The 25,769-nt window shown below is 37.5% G+C and overlaps 1 long non-coding RNA gene across 2 annotated transcripts; it reads right to left on the reverse strand.

The window, feature by feature from the left end:
• Nucleotides 1–9,024: 9,024 nt before the first annotated feature.
• LOC149818767 (uncharacterized) lies at nt 9,025–23,182 on the reverse strand. 2 transcript variants are annotated; one of them, XR_016427322.1, is made up of 3 exons: nt 22,807–23,182; nt 21,167–21,402; nt 9,025–9,212 (listed from the first exon to the last, which is right to left on the reverse strand). It is a non-coding gene; the product is annotated as an uncharacterized LOC149818767 (long non-coding RNA). The 2 variants fall into 2 exon arrangements; XR_016427321.1 differs by lacking the exon at nt 9,025–9,212 and adding an exon at nt 11,194–11,351.
• Between the last annotated feature and the right edge of the window lie 2,587 nt (nt 23,183–25,769).

Consider the following 25,769-nt stretch of genomic DNA (forward strand, 5'->3'; position numbering starts at 1 on the left):
TTAATGCTTTGGTTGCTCCTTTTCACTAATCAGTTGTTCAGTCTTTAACAATTTCTGTTATGATCTTCTAATGTGTCATTGCAACCACCATCATTGACACATTGGGAACTCAGCAACCTTTGCACTATGCAGCTTCAGCATAGTCTTCTCCACGACCAACTTGACCTGCTTTGCTGTGTAATCACATCTGCTGACATTCTTCCCACCAAAACACCATATCCTCTGCACATGCACTGGTAGAGTGGATGTCTATTACATTTACAAGGTTGGAGAACACCAAAACACGGCCTTCTCTTGCACATTTCCCTTTTCCTCTTTAAATGACCAACCAACAATTATTTATATTGCTTCCCAACTTAGTGACTTCAGCATTCTAATCACTTGTCTATCATTCAATCTTCTAAATTCTTTATTTTTCCTACCAAAATTTCTGTTTCATTCTTCTAACCCACCATTACCATCGCCGTCACCATCACCACATTTATGGATTGTGGAAAGTAGAGTATTGTTTTGGCATAAGCCACCTCTTCTCCATCAGCCTTGTTGCTACCCTTGCCAACCATGGCTTCAGTATCATCTTCTTCACAAACAACTCAACCATCCCAACTGTACACTGCATTATCTCAGCACTCCTCTCATCCTTCCCAAATATTCCTCTACAGTATCATCCTCTTCCCTGCATTCTGAACCTTCCTGATCACTGATCCCTTTCTTCTCCAATATGAGCCCATGGATGTGCTGCTCCTCAAACTTGCTCTGCTTAGCAAAGTCTGTAACCAGCACCCCCATGCATCTCAGCTTTCATGTGTGACCTAACTACATCCTCTACCACATTTCTCGCATTTGGCATCTACTTCTCATTCACAGCTCCCTCTGAAGCTAACCGGAGGTTGGTTGCCACCAGCCATGTCATCACCATCCAGTTCGCCCAAGAATACCCAGGTCCTCACATAGCAACTGGAGTTCTTTGTAATGCATTTTGCAAGGTGGAATAGTGAATGCAAGCGCTGAACAATGGCAAAATGGTAACAGAGGATGCCACAAGTGTATTCCCCATATGCCTGTTGGTAGGTGGCAATGGTGTCTGTCCAAGTGGTTGGATGAGCAGGACAAAGCACTCTGTGGAGCATCGCTTGCTGCGGGGTCGAAGCTTAATGTGCTTGCTGGTGGGTAGGGAGGACCTCAAGGTTTTTACCAACCGAAGACCTGCCAATGTACAGTCAGTCATGTGGGGTTTTCCTTTGGCCTAGCCAAAAAGAAAAAAGAAATAATGGTCGCAATGCCTTCGCTCTCAGCCGATCAGATTATACGGAGTTGACTGCTGATATTGAGATGGAAGGTAAGTGGATTCAAGTTCTTGTGGATGTTCAAAGACTAAGATTGTGGACGAGGAAAACCAAGCTGGGTGTTGAAAAATGTATTGTTGCCTAATGGGTTTATAGACAAGCGTGAAGGGAAAGGGATTGATTGTAATTGGGTTGATCACGACGGAGTCTTAGGCCATTTTGTGGTTGGTGGGTTCTTTGGAGGACGTTTGAATACCTTGTTCTCAAAACCGTGTATTGATTTTTGGCCCATCCTTACATCCAAGGTATTCAATCACCGGATTTGAATTCCACTCAAAATGGGGATCTCAAATTCAGGTTTTAATGGGGATACACAGATCTCCAGCCCCTAGGGGGTTGGCGTCAGGCCGGAGATACATGTATATGTAATCCTTGAATCTCAAGTTCAAGTCAAGATCTGAACAATCAAACACCTTTGCCTGTTTGGAATCTGTAGCTGGGATGGGCGTTTATGCATTCGAAGAAGTGGCAGGATTAGGAGGTGGTAGCTGCCAAATCCATGATTTAGTGTAAGTACAAAGGAGAAAATGACTCACTTCCCATCCCAATTGCATAAACGCCCATCCCAGTGCCGAGATTCGAAACAGGACCAATAATGTAGTTTGACCAAGATTTTACCTCGGGACCCCCAAATGCATAAACGTCCATCGCAGCGCCGAGATTCCAAAGGGTTTGGGGTAGTGGGAAGGGAATAGCTTTTGCTCCGACACCCCCAATCGGAAAAAGAGGGGATTTGGGTCATTTGCAAGCCCTGAAAAGTAGCAGCCATGTGAGCTACGGGCCATAGTGTCAAATATCGCGAGATTTATGAAAATCTCGCAATAATATCGTGAGAAATTGCCTGATAGTTTAAAACGGCAATTTCTTGCGAGATTTTCAAAATATCACGATTTATGAAAAAAACATAAATACCATGATTTAAACGCGATATTTACGTTTTAAACGGCTATTTATTGCAAAAAATCATGTATTTTTATTTTTAAATATTTTTTATTAATATTTTCTTATAAAAAATAAATTTTATATTTTTTAGTTTATTTTTTTATTGCCAAGATTTTGCCGAAAAAATGTGAGATTTATGATTTTTTTTCAATTTGTTGCTAGTTTTTGAAAAACGAGAAATTGCCGATAAAAACGTTTGTCACTATGCTACGGGCTACCACAAAGGTTGCCTATACATACATTTAGGCTTTACTGGGGAAGGCCAAACGTGAAAAAGATCAAGTGCAATATTGCATAAATATTTGTTCATTAATCATCTGATCACCCTTCATCTTGGGGACAGGGCCTGAGGGAAGGGGATTGGATGCTTAATGCACAATTTTTGTGCCATCATATTTTTCCCGATCCTCTCAGGCCAAACGAGGTCTTTTATATGTGAAAAGATCAGGTGCAATCACGTCTCAAAAATGTGGCACATAAGGGATCACTTAAGAGACACTAAGCCCTTTGTTGTGAAATTGAGCTGCTAAGCACAGTCACAAATGAAGTTCTAGAGATTTTTTTTTGGCGTGTGAAAATCTCAAAATATTTACCAACGGGGGTCTCTGTGTGGTTGGTAGGAGCTGTCAGTGCACGTCTCCCTGTGGTGGGACGTTGCAGGTTCAAAACCACATGGTGCCTTTAAAACAATCTCAAAATATTTTCAAAATATTATTATATTAGATATATATTGTTATTAAGATTAAGTGAAATAATTCAAACATAGAGTAAAAAGCCAAAAAAAACTGTACTCTTTTTGTGAAACAAGGGCATAATAAAAACAGTGCCAAAGTTCGGCCTTATGCAGTTTGTATAAGTGCTTTTTCAAAAAGAAGAGGCCAAGACTCTATATCAAGAGAGGCAGAGAGTAGAGCTCCTCCCATTCTCTATATAAAGAGAGTCTGGATCGGGTGCAATCACATGGCACAAGTTTTGTGCATTAAGTACCTTTCGCCCTCCATTAAGTCTTGGGCCCCACACTTGAACGGACCTGTGCCAAGATGGAGGGTGATCAGGCGCTTAATGCACAACAAAAAGTACAAGGGATACGATCAGATCTAGATCTGACAGAAATTTGTGGTTCAAATGTGAATCTGAATCAGAAAAAAAGAAAGTCCTATTAGATAATTCAGATTATTATATGGCTGCACATTTGGATCTTATATTTTAAGATCCATATTCAAGAATAAGGTGCTGGATTCATATCAGAGGTATGACCAATCCTATCCATTTGCACCCCTAATTGTGATATAAATTGTTAAAGGTCGGATCAGGTGAAGTGCCAAAATACAAACGTTTTGTGTTTTATGGTCATGTTTGACTTCCTGTCCAGGTTAGGACAGAACAACTTGCCCAAGACCAACATGAAAGTGGTCCTGTTCAGGACACATTGTTCACTTTGTCCTGGACAGTTTTTTTTAAGTGTACTGTATTCATCCCATTGTTTTAAGAGGTCGCACTACAAGAAAATTAACCTTTATTGGCGTTAAAATAGCTCCAGTAAAGGTCTCAACCCCGCTAGTAAAAGACCTTTACTGGCGCTATTTTAGCGCCAATATATGGTGGTGTTGGTGTGTTTTTTAGCATCAGAAAAGGTCTATTTTTTTACTTTTTTAGTATAAAAAAATATTTTTTTTGCTAATTAATAACCTATCAATATGCAACAGTAGAATCTTGCACATAAAAAATATGTTCCATTTGAGATGCAAACACATAGGGTGTGTCCTTCATGTAACAAAAATTTATATTGACAAGTGTGAAACTCAATTCATCTTTCTTTATCTCATTTGCATAAGGACACTGAAGACATCGTACCATTCACACTTGAATAGAATAAATCATATATTTTTAGGATATTAAACTTCAATGATATCAGTAATGTATTTATAATATATGACCACTAACCGTCAGGTAATAAGTTGAAGTTGACACAACTATTTTGTGACTTCTTTATTTTTGTTATGTAATCTCGTATGAAACCAAAAATTATTTATGACAAAACCATGTATGTCCTTGCAACTCGGGTTTCTATCTCTTGTAATTGGACATCAAAGAGTATTGTCTAATTGGATATCACGTAAAAATATTAAAGTACTATATATATATATAATTAATTAATTGAAAACCCTTGACAATTTTGTTATATATAAAATTAATTACAAACATATGGATTAAAATGCAAAGCCCATAAATTATAAGTCGTATATGAGATGAAAAACCCTTAAAATCTAACTCATACTAAAAAAAAATCAAATTTAGCATGCATTCACTCAATAAATTACATAAAATTATGTAAAACCCCTAAATTATAAATCATATATAAAAAAAAAATCAGATTTAGCATGAATTCATTGAATAGATTACAAAATTAAGAATTCAAATGCAAAACCCCTAAATTCTAAATCATATGTATGAAAAAAAAACTAATTTAGCATGCATTCATTAAATAAATTATATAATTAAAAATTAAAATATAAAACCCTTAAAATCTAAATCATATATAAGAAAAAAATAGATTTAGTATGCATTCATAGAATAAATAACAAAATTAGTAATTAAAAGGCAAAACCCTTAAAATATAATAATAAATGAGAAAAAAATAAAATTTAGCATAGATTCACTCAATAAATTATAAAATTAACAATTAAAATACAAAACTCCTAAAATCTAAATACTAAATAAGAAAAAATTGGATTTAGAATAAATTCACTAAATAAATAACAAAAATATGGATTAAAATATAAAACTCCTAAAATCTAAAAGGTAAATAAGAAAAAAATGGATTAAGAATGAATTCACTAAATAAATAACAAAAATATGAATTAAAATGCAAAACTCCTAAAATCTAAATCATACATATTTTAAATAAATAGATTTAGCATACATTTACTTAATAAATTAAAAAATATGAATTAAAATACAAAATCCTTAAAATGTAAATCATACATAAAAAATCAGATTTAATATGCATTCACTCAATAAATTACAAAAATATAGATTAAAATGCAAAACTCCTAAAATTCAAAACATACATGAAAAAATTTGATTTTACCATACATCCACTCAATAAATTACAAAAATATGAATTAAAATGCAAAATTTTTAAAATGTAAAATATATATAAAAAAATTTGAATTTAGCATGGGCGAGAGAAAAGCACCTTAGGTCGGACATCGTTGAGAGAGAAGTCAGTGTCTTATGGTCACAAAGAGAGAGTCGTCGGTCGTGTCAGGTGGTCAAACACCTGAGAGAGAGAGAGAGATAAGGGCTACTCAGGCTGATTTTTTTTAATTTGACTTTATTTTTGGTTCACATTTTTTTATCAGAAAAAAATATTTTTTCTCAAGCACATTTTATGCAACACATCCCGTGGACACGCGTCTGCTATTTGATAGCAGACATGTGACGCTCTTCATGGCCTTATAATTGTGATTTATTAGGTAGATAGTGCCATCCACTAAAAAGTGTTGATGTCATCGTTACACAAAGAAAGGCGTCAACGAAGGCCACGAAAAAAATTGCATTTTGGCATATCGTCTGATCCAATCTTAAATTGGTAGGGTCAGGCCATGGCTCACCCATTGTTAAGTCTTAACTCGAACAAATGTTGCTCAGCTAACACCAAGTAGGCCCAACTTTGTCAGCAAGCGATGCATGTGCATGGTTGGACACTTTCCTTTTTATTCTTTTTCTTGTGATATGCAAGTTGGGATAACCCTGTGGCATTCAAACCTGAGACCTTGTGGTTATGATATGCAACATGGTTATCTAACTATAGCATTCGACTTCATTTTTCTAACTCATCTAATATTTTGAAATAAATACAAAGAAAATTACTAAATTAGGCTGACTAGTATGCTAAGGGTGTGTTTGATGGTGTGTTCAAGAGTGAACAAAACATCAGAACATAACAGGTATAATGCTGTCTATTCTCTAGTAATTATACCACGTCTAACATTTATTTTGATTCAACAAGAAGTTATGTTACTTATGTCTAGCATTTGATTTGTATTATGTGCAGTAATAGGTCGGATAACTTTGTTTTGGATCATACAACTTGATCCATCCAACCACATGAGTGTTTTAACATGTTTATTATGGATTTAATCCTTGGAAATGAATCTCAATTGGATCTAAATATAAAATAAATAAATTTTGAGTAAGTTTAGAAAAAATAAAAAATAATATTTTTTTGATATATAAATGCTTTAATTAAAGTTATATTAGATCTATTTATGAAAGTTTATAAAAATTTTATGGATTTTAGCTCCAATTATGGATCTCAAACTGGATCCAAGTACCAAAAAATGTTTAATTTATGGTAATTTGAGAAAAAATAAGAATTCATATTTTTATATACAAATTTAAAAACATAAATAAATCATAAAACCTTAAAATGCAAGAAAATAAATCATAAATAAACCAAAAACCTTAAACTACAAGAAAAATAAACCATAAAATTAAATTAAACAATTCCTAATTCAAACCCTAATCAAAGAAAATAAAAAAATAACCCTAATCAAATACAAAAAAAGCCCTAACCAAATGAACTATAAAAAGCTTTAATTTAAAAAATTTGATTCAAAGCCCTAATAAAAAAACCAAAGAAAAAACTCTAATCAAATCAAAGAAAAACATGAATCAAATTAACATTAAAAATCCCTAATTTAAATTTTTTTATTCAAAGCCCTAATAAAAAAATCAAATAAAATACTCTAATCAAATTAACTATAAAAAGCCTTAATTTAAAAAAAAATGATTTGAAGCCCTAATCAAATAAACTAAAAAAATCTAATGAAATCAAAGAAAAGTTCTAATCAAATTAACTAGAAAATCAAAGAAAAAACCCTAATCAAAGCCTTATAAAAGAAAATTCTTATTCAAAACCCTAATCAAAGCTCTAATAAAGCCCTAATTGATCAAGAAGAGAGAGAGAGAGAGAGAGAGAGTCGAGGGACCCTTCTCCCCTAACTTTTTTTTAATGAACGTCCCCCTATCCTGTTCTCACCGTAACAAGGAGGGTGGAACGATATTACATTGTTCCACGGACGCGGCCAACACACGTCTACCACGTTTGGCATTTGATTGTCATGATGTCCCGCGAGACCACAACATCCTGCACGATGCGCGAGGCATGATAAAATGCCCCCTAAGGGTATGTTTGATCGTTTGTCCAAGGTTGGACGAAATGAACAAAAAGAACAAAACATAACATTGGTTCTGTTCATTCCGTAACAATTGTTCCAAGTCCAACATTTGTTTGGACCACACTCAAATGCTATGTTCCAAATGTTTGTTGTTTGATGACGATGCGTGAACAACTTGAACAGTTATGGATAATAGTGAATTACTTCGTTTTGGATTGTATGACCTAATTCATCCACCATTTTACATGTTTTAATATATTTATTATGGTTTTTTGATCGGATATGGATCTAATTACCAAATTATATCTAAAATCATGATTTTTTGCACTGAATATGGATTTGGAATTGGATTTTTGCCCCAAATATGGATCTCAAATGAGATTTTTGCCCCAAATATGGATTTTTGCTCCAACTGATAATTATCGTTTCACTTTCTGTTTTTTGTGTAATTTGCTTTCTTTCCCTCTAGTTTTCAATATATTTTCTTCATTCCTCTAAAGGTTTGGAAGCTAAGTTCTTGTGATCTGTATGAGATTGCAAGGAATTCAGTCTACCAGTCCTCACTCATCTAAGGTAAGAAGCATTAAATAGTATGGTTTCATCAGTTTCAACTGTTATTTTTGCCTGTATAAACCTGGAAATGTTGCCAGAAAAGTAAGGGTAAAAGAACAAACAAGAAGTTTTCACGTTCAAATATCTTTCATACACACTGTCATCCATGAAATTACTGGAATCTAAATAGTTCACTTAGGCTTTTTTTATTTGACCAAAAGATTTGTTGTGCCTTTTTACTATATTTATAGATTTTTTTGCTTGCTATTGCAACTAAAACATGTTGTGGGCTAATATATTGTGTATTATGACATGCCTTATATTATAGTGGTACATCATCTTGTGATTGTGATTAAGAAAATTAGACAAGGATTTCTTGGCCCTAAATATATCACGAGAGCTTCCAAATTTTTATTTCTTGGAAGATTGTTGACAACAACAGTAGCCCCCATACATTATGGTGAACAATTTTAAAGAGAGCTTCAGACCCCTTGATTGTCTAGGAGCTTAAAGAACTTTATAATGCTTATTGGGTGGATATACTTCTAGTTTTGAGTGACTTCATGGATATATAACGACCCATAGGCACCAAATGTACTCCCTGATTGAGTGTGTGTGTGGAAGAGGGGGGCTCAGGGGTTGAGGAGAAGGTGGTTGGCCTTCTGGACATATAACTATTTGTATTCTATTCAACCTTGAACTTGCAGATTATAATCAGATTTGTGCAAGAAACTGGGAGCCTTATAATAACTATACATTTTTGTTGTTGGTCAATACTCAGTTTGCTTGTTGTTTGCTTGTTTTCCTCTACTTACACCAACTTGCATCAACATATAGCTACTCGGTTACTTTTTATGAATTGCAGGAATGAGCATGTGTTTCATTCTTTCTTGTCAAGCTCTACCTGATACGGTAGTAGTGGGTTAGAGAGGTTTGACTTAATACTCCATAAAGTTTTCAATCTTCATTTCCCTTCTTATCAACCATTGATGAATGAATAACAGCAAAAAGCAAAATTGCAAGTATTTCATTAAGAATTTAAGATTGATAGTTAAGGCACTTGGTGAAGCAATGACCTCTTGCCTTTCAATAACAATTTCATTGACAAAAAGTTTGTATAATTTGCAATAGAAGTCTCTCATTCACCTCTAGTGGAAGTCTCTCATATCAATCACAATGGATGATTCTGTAAAAAAAAAAAAAGAACCTCACTGTGAAATATCAAGTATGCTAAACCAGAATGGAGCCTGCAATAGAGAAGTGAAAAGAAACAAGGAAGGAGAAAACACCAGTTATGACCCCAATTCTCAATAGGCAGGGGCAACTTTGTAGAATATCATATATGATTTAACATAATTTGTGTTGTTTATGAACACTTATTAAAAACATGGCAAAATTACAACATATGCCATATTAAGAACTGAAATAAATAAGTAGTAGGACACCATTATATTAAAACTTTTTACCTATGAGCATCTATAATGCTAATAACAAGTTATACGAATAAATCTACTGAACAAGGTAAGCCTGTCTTTGGTTGTCTTTGGCTATAGTTGGATTGATAAACAGAAGACATCATTAATGGTTTAAATAGAAAGGGAATACAAGCACTCTATTAACATGATAGGAGTATCTAGTAATCTTCATGATGAATCAGAATGTTGACAAGCTTAGAAAATCCAATCCTTGTGTGCATGTGTTTATGCTTGCATGCATTTATGACAGCCAGAATCTTTGACAGTGTTTTTCAAAACTGCTTTTTACTATTTATGCAAGAAAAACCAATGCTTCACATGTTCAATATATGAGATGTGTCGTTGAATTGTGCAGTTTAAATTTCAAGAAAGACCAACTGCATGTCAACCACTTAAATTCTTTATAATGGAAATGAGAGGGGCCTTAATCTTTGAGATTGATCATCTAAAAAAGGAAAAAATACTTGGAAAATTGGGCCTGGGTTGATTAGGGTTGGGTGAGATAAGTTAGAAATAAAACAAGAACAAAACAGAGAGAGAGAGAGAGTTTACGAGGAAAACTCTGTGAGATTCTTTCAACAGGAAGTCAAAGGCAGATAACGTCTGAATATGTTTCTATTTTAGATCATGACGTCACCTTTCCAATGCATCAAGAATCATTGTAACTCCAATATTGAAGTGAAAAAATGTGGTTGTTAAAAGCACAATGGGTCAACCTGTAATGAGATTCTGCACGAATGAGAGTCACAGTTCTTGAAATCACTCCAAAGGTTGGCCATGGCATTGCACCCCATTTTCCTAGGCCTCTGCCAGAGTTTTCTAGTTTCAAAATTCTTATTCAACAAGTGGGGGATAAATGGATCTATTGGGCATATTTCCAAGAATGGATTCATCACGTCATTTTATAAAAAAAGAAAACAATCTCCATATTAAATCCTCCTCAAAAAAAGGACATTGAAGATGTACATTTTCAAGGTTCATGCTAATCCATATATGTATAATGTATTCCAATATGAACTAGCAGGGGTTTCTAATGCCCTATTATTTAATTGAAACAATGGAATGGTTCCGCAAAAGCCTAGCATTTCTATTAACAGAATTATACACTTGCACAAGGGAAAAAGTAATAATAACACAATCACTACAAGAAACCTGTGGATTAGCGACGACCTAAATCCGTCGCTAAACTGACGTAAATCCGTCGCTAAATAGCTTAGCGACGGATTAGCATCAGATTCGAGATGGATAGATTCCATCATAAATTTTTTGATGTTAATTAGCGACAGAATATATCTGTCGCCCATTCTGTCGCTAAGTAGCGACGAAATGTATCTGTCGCCAGTTCCGTCGCTAAGTTGCGACGGAATAACAAATGCCAACATCTGTTGCAAGGCCGTCGTTACTATACGGCGATTTTGGTGTTGCAACGGATTTATAGTCATCGCTAATCTGTCGCTACATTCAACGCTAATAGTAATTAGCGACGGATATATCTGTCGCTAATTCGTCGCAAACAAGGAAAAAAAATTTAAAAAAATATTTGAAAATTAAATATCGAGAAAAAATTTCTCGTGATACAATTTATATTTCCTGTACAATTTATATTTTCTGTGAATAAAAAACAAAATACACATCAAAATACATATAAAAAAAACTAAAACAATTAATTGATCCACTGTAAAATTTGCAAGTTCTAATTATTTACAATTCAATATTTACATTTTTGAAACAAAAAGAAGGTAGAACAAATTCAACACATGAATCTAATCATCACCAAGATTTTGTGCGTCCGCTTGTTCATTGTCTTGATCTGTCCCTTCAGCTCCACTACGCTAATTATCGCCAACAACCTACACGAGAAAATAAAGGTTAGTATTGATAAACAAAATATACTGAAATAAATTATACTCTATATGTGATTCTATCATACTCATATGTATTCTAAGGCAGTAAAAAAATTGTATATGTGATTCTATCATGCTCATACGTGTTCTAAGGCAGTAAAAAAACTGTATATGTGATTCTATCATGCTCATATGTGTTCTTAAAGCAGTAAAAAAAATTATATGTGATTCAATCATGCTCATATGTGCTCTAAGGCAGTCAAAAAAATGTATATGTGATTCTACCATGCTCATATGTGTTCTAAGGCAGTAAAAAAACTTTATATGTGATTCAATCATGCTCATATGTGTTTTAAAGGCAGTAAAAAAATTATTTTTGTGATTCTATCATACTCATATATATGTGCTCTAAGGTAGTAAAAAAATTGTATATGTGATTCTATCATGCTCATATGTGTTCTAAGGCAGGCAAAAAACTGTATATGTGATTATATCATGCTCATATGTGTTCTAAGGCAGTTAAAGAACTTTATATGTGATTCATTCATGCTCATATGTGTTCTAAAGGCAGTAAAAAAACTTTATATGTGATTCTACCATGCTCATATGTGCTCTAAGGCAGTAAAAAAACTGTATACGTGATTCTATCATGCTCATATGTGTTCTAAGGTAGTAAAAAAACTTTATATGTGATTCTATCATGCTCATGTGTGTTTTAAGGCAAGCAAAAAACTTCATATGTGATTCTATCATGCTCATATATGTTCTAAGGCAGGCAAAAAAACTGTATATGTCATTATATCATGCTCATATGTGTTCTAAGGCAGTCAAAAAAACTGTATATGCGATTCTATCATGCTCATATGTACTCTAAGGCAGTCAAAAAACTGTATATGTGATTCTATCATGATCATATGTGTTCTAAGGAAGGCAAAAAACTGTATATGTGATTATATCATGCTCATATGTGTTCTAAGGCAGTAAAAAAAACTTTATATGTGATTCTATCATGCTCATATGTTTTCTAAGGCAGTCAAAAAACTTTATATGTGATTCTATCATGCTCATATGTGTTCTAAGATAGGCAAAAAACTGTATATGTGATTATATCATGCTCATATGTGTTCTAAAGCAGTCAAAAAAACTGTATATGTGATTCTATCATGCTCATATGTGCTCTAAGGCAGTCAAAAAACTGTATATGTGATTCTATCATGCTCATATGTGTTCTAAGGCAGACAAAAAATTGTATATGTGATTATATCATGCTCATATGTGCTCTAAGGCAATCCAAAAAACTGTATATGTGATTCTTCCATGCTCATATGTGCTCTAAGGCAGTAAAAAAATTGTATATGTGATTCTACCATGCTCATATGTGTTCTAAGAGAGTCAAAAAATTGTATATGTGATTCTATTGTGCTCATATGTGTTCAAAGACAGTAAAAAAAACTGTATATGTGATTCTATCATGCTCATATGTGTTCTAAGGCAGTAAAAATATTATACTGAAATATTATATAAAAGGTCAGTATTGATAAACAAAATATACTGAAATAAATTATATGCAATGCACCTAAGTGAAGGCAATCAAAGTTATATGAAATTTAACGCCATGCAATACATCACATGAAACTTTCATACCTGAGAGGCACCTGCAAACAAAGCTCCCCTATTCTGCAAAAAACTATTGAACTCATCCCGAAGAACGTCGACAATTGTTTCATGGAAGTAGTCACGCATTGTGTCTGTAACGATCTGGCGTACATCATCCCAAGAATCAGTCGGATGCTTGGTGATGGGAGAAGTCTCTAAGTCGTAACTGGAGCAAGCAACGACTAGTGAGGTGTTCATATTACTCTCAAACCCGAATACACGACCTTTTTTAGGTTCACCTGCTGCAGTCACCCATGCTGCAGGATCAAATGATGGATGCTGAGTAGAGTCATCACCATATCGCTTTACAATCTGTTGCTCATATGACTCCTACAAAATAATGTTTACAGTATGAATTAATAATTAAGAATTATAATGTTTATGATAACTTGTATATTATAATGATTATTAATACAATAAATACATACTGTTGTCGTTCTCGCCTTCTCCGATACGAACTCTCTTGTGGTCTTACATTTATATGTTTGAAAAAACACATCCTTGTATGACACAATACTTCCTTTTCTGCTTCCTGTGAAGTAAAATGATAAAAGATTTAGTTAACAAGTTTGCAACAATACTTATAAAATTGATTTGTTTATATATTGATGAGTTACCATTTTCTTCAGGTGACTCCCAAAAGTCCTAGATCCACCTGTGTGTAGATGGGCTTCGGGCATTTTCGCTCAATTTTGTGCAGCCTTCGCTGAGCGGTTTTGAAATGCATCATCAGCCCACTTGTCATACATTGCATCCCAAACATCTGACCTTATAGTAGGAGGTCCATGGCCCTTCCACTGCAGTAGATCATCTATCCCGCCAGATGCTTTTCTTGTTGCAGCCTTCATATTGTGCAGCATGTCTGCAAATCGATTGACAACCACCTTCTGTCACACATTCCTTGCATTATGTTCCTCCATCGTAGTCGCGAAGTGATTCGAAGCCTACAAATATTTTCAGAAAGTTAGTAGACATGACTATAACAAATAATTAAATATAAAACACATTAATTATGACAAACAACTGTATACCGTGAATGAGAACCACAATCTGTCTGTCACCGGTTTGGGATACTCTTTCCATTGAGTGATCGATCCTGGTAGATGTTAAAGTAGTGAATTCCTAATATCGTGTACTACTTCTTGTGGTTCGATCCTCGTGCTGCACATAAATTGGTACACAATAAATATCAATATACAATATTTATAATATATGCAATAAGTGAAAATGAAATACTTACAGTCGATTATCGATATACACTATTCGAATGAGTCTTCTTGTGCCAGACTGAGAAGACCCTGCATCCTGTGTTGGCTCCTGACTTTTATGATCAACTGGTGTAGGTGGGTCATGTACAAGCGAAACATCATCTGTAAAAAAATACGTTAGAAATTCTCAGAATGCGCATTTCAACTAATCAAGCATCAAATTAGTTAAATGATATATTTATCAAAGGAGCCCGTGAAGATGAAGGCTGAGACTGACTACTACTGAATGAACGACCACTGTAAGCTCCACGAACCATATTCTAACAAATAAAAAATGTCATGCAATACATTTAAATTGTTTCAAATAATTTACATCAAGTATTTCAATACATTCAAATAATTCAAATCAAGTATTGCAATATATTCAAATCATTGGAATACCTACAAATCATTCAAATCATTACAATATATTCAAATAATTCAAATCAAGTATTGCAATACATTCAAATCATTGGAATACCTGCAAATCATTCAAATCATTGTAATACATTCAAATCATTCACATCAAGTATTGCAATGCATTCAAATCATTCACATCAAGTATTACAATACATTCAAATCATTTACATCAAGTATTGCAATACATTCAAATAATTCAAATCATTGTCACACATTTCTATACATTCAAATCATTCACATCAAGTATTGCAATACATTCAAAATATTGAAATGCATTCAAATAGAGGTTTGTATTACAAGATTTTGCTCACTAGCTCAAGAATTCTTCCTCATCACTTGTTTGACTTTCATATTCTTCTTCTTCTTCATCTTCATTGTTTGCTCATCTACTTGGTATATCATTTGGATCACATTCTTCTATGAATGTTTCATCGACCAATAGAGATATGACATGCATATCATGCGCAACATCGTAACCATAAGAGAAGTCATAAATATCATTTGATTGATAGTAATCACTCTCTTCAGTTAACTTGTCTTCCTGTAACTGATCATACTAAGGGTATAGTTCGAACTTTACCTTGCAAATTGCCCATCAGTCATTTCTATTTGACTTTTTTGTACTCGGATATGAAGTATAATAAACTTGTTGAGCTTGCGAGGCTAATATGAATGGTTCATATGTTTCAAACCTTGATTTATGATTCACCTCCACAATGCCTGAGGCTTTGTCGACTCTTGTTGCAGTTGGATCAAACCAATGACACTTGAATAAAGTTACCCTATTATTTATGCTTAAGTAAGTCAACTTCATTATTTCCTCTATAACACCATAGTAATCATGTTCATTTTTATCGTAGTTGCTACTCTTGACACACACACCACTATTCATTGTTGATTTGTTTATACCGTAGTCTTTTGTATGAAATCGATAACCATTTACGATGTACCCGTTGTAACATTGCACAACTTTGGTCAGACCATTTTGTAAATCACATATTCCTTGATCTTTAACATCACCATGGCGGACCTACAAACATAAACAATGATTGTGATCACGACCAATTAAGTAACTTAGTGTTGTTTACAAGTACACAATTTATGTGAGCGTCCTTACAAACTCTTTCAACCACTCCACAACATAGTTTCACGTTTTTTTTGTACTTCTGCATCAGTGAGATGTGAAACTTCTCTTTGCAACTCCAGATCAAATCGTCAGCAAACCACAAATACTTATATTATCAAACCATGTATGCACGTATAGAACATAAAAGGATTTAGAAATGTGTTGCGTCTACATATACTTACTCGATGTATGGGTTGATCGCTGAGCAATGAAAAAGAATATAGATGTGTGTTGCATCTTGCTCTCGATCTGCAAAGAGTCTTGATCGACAACTACCAAATGCATGCCCAAGTGGTTGAAATATCGACCGTTTGTCAGCTACAGTTACTTGTTCTCCATCATCGTTACGAGGCGGGCATGTGTAACATGTTGGAATATGAGGTTCAAAGTACATATATGAGAAATTTGAAATCTCTTCTAAAGTGTACGCCTCACAAATAGAGCCTTCTACTTTTGCTTTATTACGAACCTTTTTTTTGAGGTGAAATATGCATCTGTCAAAAATATACATTTCAAATTTGAAATATCTGTCATTGAAGAGACAAATATAAGAAAACATATACCTTTCAAATGGGTACATCCATTGATATTGCACAGGACTACCAACCCTTAGTTCATATGACAAATGTGTGATCAAATGTTTCATAACATTGAAAAATGTTGGCGGAAAAATCTTTTCTAGCAGACAAACAGTAGTGATGACAGAATCATCGAGATTCTTTATATCAGATACTACAACTTCCGATGCGCACAATGTTCTAAAAAATCCACTCAACTCAGACAATACCCCCCATATAGGGTTGTCTAACATATCATGGAATGCTAGAGGTATCAATTGTTGCATAAAGATATGACAATCATGGCTCTTCAACCCATATAACTGTCCATCGTCAATCTTCACAGCCCGAGCAATGTTAGAGACATATTCATCTAAAAATCTCAACTGTCTCAACCATTGACATATTTGCTTTATTTGATCAGGTCCAAGCACATACCTTGCCTTTGGTTTCAGTACTTTTCCATTATACTCTTTGAGTTCCAATTCTGGTCTTTATATATTACTTTTAAATCCATACGGGTCTTCGGATTATCCTTCGTTTTCCCTTTAACATTCATTACTGTATTAAACACATTATCAAACACATTTTTCCTCACATGCATCACATCAAAATTATGTCATATCAATAGGGTTGACCAATATGGTAGTTCTCAAAAAATAGATTTCTTTGTCTAATTGTGATTCTTCCCAAATCCAAGGAAGGGCGTCAGACTACGGGCATCTATTAATACATCTGAAAAGTATCACAATCTTCTTAAAATCTTTATGCCAGACAGTCTTGTGGTTGGACCTTCTATTTTAGTTGTGCCTGCTCGAAACACATTCCTTTATCGTCGGAACGGATGGTCGCTGGGTAGAAATCGATGATAACACTCAAACCAGCAAGGCTTCCTTCCATACATCAATCTAAAAGTTTTTGTATCCTCCATGCAATACAGACATGCCAACCTCTCATGTGTGCTCCAACCAGATAACATACCATATGCACGGAAGTCACAGATTGTTCATAGAACATCGACCTTCATATTGAAATTTTGTTTTTTGTGGGCATCATACGTGGTAACACTGTCATCCCACAGTACTTTTAGTTTATCAATCAATGACCTTAAATATACATCAAGATTTTGGTCAGGTGACGTCCAAGGATCAATAGAGATAAGAAAAGATTTGGACGTTTCATACACAAGATTGGTGGAAGGTTGTATGGAGTTACAAATATTGGCCAGCATGAGTATGGAGTTGATCTACTCCCAAATGGATTAAATTCATCTGTACATAGACCGAGTCTAACATTTCTCATTTTCATTGCGAAGTTCTGATGAGAACGATCAAAGTGCTTTCAAGCTTCTGCGTCAATAAGATGCATGATCTTGTCTTCATCATGTTGAACTTTATTTGCATGTCATCTCATGTGTTTAGCTGTCCTTGAAGACATATACAATCGTTGCAATCTAGGAGTGATAGGAAAGTAACAGAGCGACTTGTATGAAACTTCTTTTGATCTCGTGCTACCATTGTCTCTTGTCTTTGGCTTGAACCAAGGATGCACACATGACGAACATGATATGTTATTTTCCTGATCCTTGAAATACAACATGCAGTGATTTAGACAAGCATCTATCTTTTTATACCGCATACCTAAAGCGTTGACCATAACCTTCGCACGATAGAAATTTTGTAGCAATTTCTCATCTTTGGGCAACATACTATTCACAATCATACACAAACAGTCAAAACATGATTGACTCAAATTATACTTAGACTTCAAATTCATTAGTTGAAGAACTGCAGACAAGATAGTGTGACTCTCACAACTGTTCCAAAGTGGCTCATCAGTATCTCTAAGTAAATCATAAAATCTACTAGCTGCATCGTTTGATGATTCTTCATCTACTGCAGTTGTTACATCACTAGGACCCATAGCAGAACCCAGTTTTGTTCCTGCGGCATCAAATATCAAATTCATATATGGATTATTGTGCACCACATTCACCTGTACATCAAAATTGTTTCTAAATTCTTCACCATGAAACGTCCAATTCTGATAATCACTCATGAAACCCTTCCTATATAGGTGATGTCTAATGCCATGAGGTTCTACAAATCGATTGTTCTTACAAATCTTGCAGGGACACCTAATTCGACCTGTGAGATCCACTGTACTGATACTTACCGTTGCAAATTCAATAAAACTTTCAACACCATCCATATATTCATGTGATAACTCATTGTCAACTATCCTACGGTACATCCATTCACGGTTTGCAATAATTTTATCGTATGATGTTACGAATAATATCCTAACCAGTTAAAAGAGAATCATTAGAATGTTATGATAAAGAAAATATCAAATTTATCATGTAATATATGCTGTCATACATTCATAAGAATTATGATGCATGCATTGATAACTTAATATTTTCATGTGCAAATTATTTATAGCACGATACATTCATTTGAAGCATGCTTTCATTATACAATTTCGCATGTAAGTCATAATCAAATTAAAAGTAACTACATGCAAGCATGAATACAATCACATCAAACATTGCAATACATCTAAAACATTCATATCAAAAAAATGTCAAACATGTATCTGCAACAAACGCACTCCAATATCCCGCTAACTACTACCATGCCTAGCATGAAATCCGTACTCCAAAAATAAGAACACTTCTATTCTTATACATTAAAATCATGCTCAACATGATCTCCAAATTCCAACAAAGCAGTCCTAGATATCAACAACTAAGTGAGTGTGTGAACAGTAAAGTGTTGCATATAATAAATTAAATAACATATGATGCGCTTGCATCACTTACTTACCACGGGTATTTACCCGATTTGCATTGCTTTTGTCACTTACTTACCATGGGTGGCGGGGCACAAGCGGGATCTGTTGAGACATCTGCAAGAGACACTGTGTTAAAATGAAATCACCCTCTGCCGAAAGAAAAAAAATTTAGAATAAATATCAAGTCGGACGGGATTCCGGCGAGGCGTAACGGCTCCCAGGCGTCGACCACCTCTCCGTTCGGCCCAACAGGTTTTCGAGTTCGGCCGGCCAGTCAGTAGACCAACGATGTACGATAGTGGCACGAGGACTCCGGAGGCAGTGATTGTTCCCCAGAGCGATAGGCACGGGGTGATGTCGTGGTTCAGGAACCCAACGATCGCTGGGCGCCCCCCGGCTCGTCGCCCCCCTTGCCAAAAAAAATGAGGCAAGAGGGGTGACCCCCAGCCGGAAAAAAAAATGAGGCAGGGGGTCGCCCCCCTGCCCAAAAAAAAAAGAGGCAAGGGGGGCGACCCCCTGCCGGAAAAAAAAAAAGATGCAGGGGGTCACCCCCCCCCCTGACGAAAATAAAAAACGAGGCAGGAGGCGACCCCTTGCCGAAAAAAAAAATGAGGCAGGGGGTCGCACCTCCCCCCCTGCTGGAAAAAAAATGAGGCAGAGGGCAACCCCCTGCCGAAAAAAAAAATGAGGCAGGTGCCCCCCTTGCCGAAAAAAAAATGAGGTAGGAAGGGCGACCCCCTGCCGAAAAAAAAAATGAGGCAGGGGGTTGCCCCCCTGCCCCCCCAAAAAAAAGAGGCAGGGGGGTGACCCCTTGCCCGAATAAAAAATTGAGGCAAGGGGGGTGACCCCCTGCCGAAAAAAAAAGAGGCAGGGGGTCGCCCCCCCTTGCCGAAAAAAAAGAGGCAGGGGGGAGACCCCCTGCCGGAAAAGCAGGGAGCGACCCCCCCCCTGCCGAAAATAAAAAATGAGGCAGGGGTACCCCCCCCCTTCCGGAAAAAAATGAGGCAGGCGCCCCCCTGCCGAAAAAAAATGACCCACTTACCTGGGATACGCCGCGCGGTGGGCGGGGGGCGATGGGCCAGGGGAGGGACGAGCGGCGGAACGGGGGGCAATGGGTCGGGGGAGGGACAGGCGACGAAACCGGGCGCGATGGGCCGGGGGAGGGACGGGCGGCGGAACGGGGGGCGATGGGCCGAGGGAGGAACGGGCGGCGAACCGGGGAGTGACGGGCGGCGGGCGGAGGAGTGCGTCGGACGGGAGAGACGAAACAGAAAAGAGAAATAAGGGTTTTGATTAGGAATTTACGGGAAACTTAGCGACGGATTTGGCGACGACCTACTTCCATCGCAACACCGTTGCAAATTTACATGACCAGTTAACGACGGAATATTTCTGTCGCTACGTAGCGACGGAAAAAACTCCGTCGCTAAATCCGTTGCTAAATGCCGCGATGGATTTGGCGACAGAAGTTTTTTTGTCGCTATTTTCGTAAATATTACAGATTTTAGCGATGAATTGATTTCTCTCGTTAATCCGCCGCAATGTTGCGACAGAAAAAATCCGTCGCAATCTTCCATCGCTAATGGTCATTTTTCTTGTAGTGCATATATAACAAAATTCTGTAGAAAATCGAATAGTGTAACTGTAATCTATGTCATTCAGTTGAAGATTAGAATTTGGTTGCTTAAGTAATGTTGGATCTCCTCTGAACATTTAACCATAAGTTAATTGCAAGACATCCTTTTGAACTACTCTCTTTACACATAAGCCAGAGTGCCAGACAAATATCATGTCAACTACAATAACTAATCTTTATTTTTTCATTCCTACAAAGATCTTCATCATCCAATTATCTACATTCAGAACTAGACTAAAAGAATAAAGCACACACACATTATACCAGTCAAGTTTCCTAAGTGATCAAATTTAACACTAACTCATCCAATTGCAGTTTGCAAAGCCGTCATGAGACTCAGGCGAAAAAAGAATAAGGTGATCAAAGAACAAACACCATCTTACAGCTTCAATGTGCTCAAAAGCCCGAGCAGCTTCATTCTTTTCCTTTTCCTTCTCCTTCCGCATTGCAGAGAGCCTTTTCGCCACATTGTCCTTATGTCTTTGTCTCTGGTCATGGGTCCTGATACTCAAGGAGTTGTTGGCTATGTAGATTTTGCAAAAACCACACAATTTTTCCCCTGGCTTACCCAATACTTGAAGAAAGAAGCCACATATTACATCAAAGTAGCACACACGCACTTGCCATCATTTAAAAAAGTGGTCAGTTTCTGCAAGAACTAAGGAAATAAATAGACCCATCTTGAAACCAAGATGGCAAAAATGAGTTTCAGGAATAAAAGTCATCATGCTATGCTACAATATATGATCCAGGCATACCCAATTAGAATAAAAGGGGATCACAGATAGAGGGGACCAATGGGTCAGCTGAGAAGCACACATTTAACTATCTCCTTCAAGCAAAATGACTAATGCCAAAACCCTAGACTGGCAACACCCATGATGTATCAATCGAAGGATGAAAATTCCAACCCCACCATCAACACAAACTCAAGAATATATGGTTTTTTTCTTTCATTATAGGTTGATTTTTAGAACATAAGAAAAGGATTTTCTCTTTACACACACAGAACCTCGGTCATGATAGCAAGACGCGAAATAGGAAGTCGCCAAATGCTAAATTGGAACTCGGCAGGAGGAGAAGATTCAGGCAGTACGAGGAATTCCTAATCCTTATCCTTATCCTTCGTTGTCGTCATCGTCGTCTCTCTCTTACTCTGAAGGGTTCTTGTTTTATAATCCAAGGGAACCCTCAAATCAGCGACCGCACCTTAGCTGCCCTACGCTTTGGTAAAATCCAAGCTTCGTGGAGGAGATCACGAGGGGGTTGTGGAGGGCGATGGGAGAGAGACGCGTCGACGGGCGTGGTGCGCCAATCGATGCATTTTTTTTCGTTTTCATTTTGTAACAGGGGGAGGGTGGAACGAAAAAATCATGTATATTAGGACACGGCGGACGCACAGAACATCGTCTGCCACATCCAACATTTGTTGAAAATTATCGTTGCGGCGTGATTTTTGTCTGAATCACGCTGGGAGTCGCACATCAAACATACCCTAAAGGTACACACGTAAAAATGGCATTTTATTCAAACAATAAATTTCAAGCACACTTAGATAGATGGGTTGACGTAAGACATTTAAGTTAAAGGACATCAAGTAGGGATGGCAGTGGACCGGGGCGGGGGACAAGGTCTCCACCCCTGCCCTGTCTCAGAAAATTAACCTTCATCCCCGGTCCATCCCCGTGGCGGGGGAGACTTTAGACCTCCACCCCCGCCTCATCCCTGCCCCGCCCCGCCATCGCGATCGCCACATCCCTGCCCTCGCCACATCCCCGCCCCATCCCTGCCTGGTTGGAACATTAGAGGGAAGGGGAAATGCCCAGAGAGAGAGTCACCCCCGGGCGGTGGCCCTATTCCCGATAGAGCCTGGACACCCGTGCGGCTCTCGGTAGAAACCAAAAGTAAGGGGTGCGCCCTTGATGGCTGGCGTTGAAAGAAGGGGTAATGGTGGCTCTTAGCAACTCCGATCACCCAAAAATGGGGGTTGCAGAGAAGATGAGGGAAAGAGGAAGAAGGTTACCTGGCGATAATCGAGGTTTCCGACGGTGGCATGGGCTCGCAACAGCGGTTGGCTTTTGACGGTGGTGCGACAACATCGGGCTCGCAACAGCGGTTGGCTTCCAACGGTGGTGCGGCGGTGGAGGAAGCTGTGGTGGTCACGACGGTGGCACGGCTCCGACCGATCTGCAAACGGGGAAGGATCCAAATGTAGGAGGAGCTTACGCGGGGAGGTAGAAGGGGGAAAAAATCGGGCTGCGTGAGAGGGGAGGTGAACAAAAATGAGGAAAGGGGGTTTGCATTAGGGTGTATCGGGGTTAAGGTGTGCTATCGGGAGAGGAAAGGGTGGGGATGGGGCAGGTGGGGCAGGGATGGGGCGGGGAAAGTGTCAGTCCATCCCGGCACGGGGATGAATTTTAACCTTCATCCCCGTTTCATGCCCTCCATCCCCGGTCCAAACGAGGCGAGGCGGGGCGGGGCCCCGCTTACCCCCGTTCCACTGCCATCCCTAACATCAAGAGTTTTGATTTCCATGGTGCATATCTTAGGGCTGAAGCAGTAGACCAACAGGGGGTGCCACGTGGCTGGTAGGAGCTGTCAGTGCACGTCTCCTTGTGATGGGATGATGCAGGTTCAAAACCCAGTGATACATTGAAAAATAACTGGTTGGGATCCGCCTAACCCCAACTTGCCTTTAAAAAAAAAAGGCTGAAGCTGTAGGCTCCCTTCAAAGTAAGGGGGTCAACTGAGTGATTTTATCTTTTTTTTAGTTACATGGAGAAATCACCCTCAGGATCAGAGACCTAGTCGTGCTGTCTTTGCCTGCCATACTTTGTTCATGTCATTATGCAATGGAGGCAGTTTAGTAATTTTGCATTATGTAACTCATGTTTAAGTTGAGAGGTCCTTTTTTTTTACAGTTCCATTGCAAAGATGGGTTCTGAAATGTCCTCCCCAAAAAACTTGATGCGGTTTTTGAAATATTAGTTAAAAGTTGGACCTTTAAATGAATTCCCTCCCTGTTAGGCTATTACTGACCAACCATTGCAACTACCAACTACCACAGCTACCACTCATTGATTGCAGTACGAAGCCATGCATTACTTTACTGCCTCGTGCAGGCATGAGCCACCTAACTCCCTTCACCAGCCTTGCAGCTACTCATTCCCATTTAACAAGGCCTCATTGGCTTCACCATTATCCTCATCATCACCAATATTCAATCAGCTTCATCCTTCAGTGTAGAATTAATCATGATACATCTCTGAGCCATTCCTTTCATTATCGCTACAAATGCAATTGTCACCAGAATTGTTTCTACCATTCGAAATGCAACTATCCATGTTGGTTTCAAAACAAATACTACTGTCAATGCGACTATTAATGTGATTTTTGTCGCTGTAACTTGTATCATGCACGTAATGATCATAATGGTGATTTGTAGCTCTTGAACCCACTACTTAGATTCAGATGACTAGAAAATAAAATTTGTAGTTCACTCAAAACTACCAATGTCAGCCTCAAAAATCTTATTCTCAATATCGAAAATATGAGCCCATGTAAAGCGCTTATCTTAACATGAACGTCACAAAGTCGACAGATCACGAGTTCGAAACCAATGGATGCGTGTCCTTTTGCCACAAGGTCAAAGTTGAGTGTACTCCCTAGTGGGCAGAGAAACCTAAGGTTTTGGGCCAATGAACTCTGTTAGTGGGACTGCTTTTTCCCAGTTTTTTTTTTCTGAAATAACTGGGAAAAACCATCCCACTAACAGAGTTTTTTTCGATAGGAAAGCTGGGGTTTGGCGGACCCCTACCAGTATATTTCTTTTTTTCGACAGTGAAACCTGAGGTTAGGACCAGTTATACAACCATACCATTTGGGGTTTGAACTTGCAAAGTCCCAACACAAGGTGACGTGCACTAACTGCTCCTACCAGACAAGCGGGGCCTTGGTAGCTACCACTATATTTCACAGACTGTACATCAGATTAATTACAATTGGGAGAGAACAGGCCCCCAATCTGGAGGACGATCCTATCTAGCTAGTTGGTTTGCCATCAAGTTCCGCGACCAGGGGACAGAAAGAACCTGGAAGCGGCTCAATCTATATAAGCTAAGACCTGAGAATGAGCAAGATGCAAATTCAAAATGCTAACTCCCAGTTATTTCAAAAAAAAAATCATAACATATCCCTGCATTATTCTCATCCTAGTCCTAGTCCTACCCAGCCATATTCACGTGGGCCTTACCATGCTGCATACTGACCTGCACCCACTTATGCTTAAATTATGCTACTCTCGGTATCACCCAATCTAAGACTAGGCTGGATTGGTACTTCTTGCCACCAAAGGGTGATGCATCATGCATGTACATGGATGAGCACTTTTGATGATTTTATAATCAATGTCCCATCTAATGTTCAAAAACTGAGCACCTGTGCCCTGTGACCTAGTTTAGCAAGGTTTGGTTTGGGAACATAGAGACAAAGTTAAAATGTCCTTTTTAGTCTTTGAAGATGTGAGATTGCACTTGTATTTTAATTGGGAAAGTCTCACCAAAAGTACATGGATTAGATAAATAATTATGAAACACATCAGTGCAAATAAATGAAAAGAACAATAAAGTTTTCTTTTTAGAGACATTAACTTTAGAAATGCAATTAAATTGTGTCCATCGAATCACTGTTCATCTCATTTTTGACCTTCTTAAGATTAGATCTCAGAACGGAATTATGAGGGACTTTTGGTTGGCACCTGTGGTGAAACGTGTAAGTTGCGTGGCCAAGAAAAACCGTCGGTCTGAATGAAAGAAATTGGATAAAAGAGTTGCAGGTATGACTATCCTTAAATGCAATCACATGTTTTTCAAGTAGGTTTGGAACCCACAATGACATCTGTGTGGACAGACTTTATCAAAATGACGTCTCCTTTGAGTTTCAAGTAGGTTTGGAACCCACAATGACAGCCTATATTTTTCTTGATAT

Source organism: Nuphar pumila, chromosome 13, assembly GCF_984573655.1.
Source record: "Nuphar pumila chromosome 13, dmNupPumi1.hap1.1, whole genome shotgun sequence".
Lineage (NCBI taxonomy): Eukaryota > Viridiplantae > Streptophyta > Magnoliopsida > Nymphaeales > Nymphaeaceae > Nuphar > Nuphar pumila.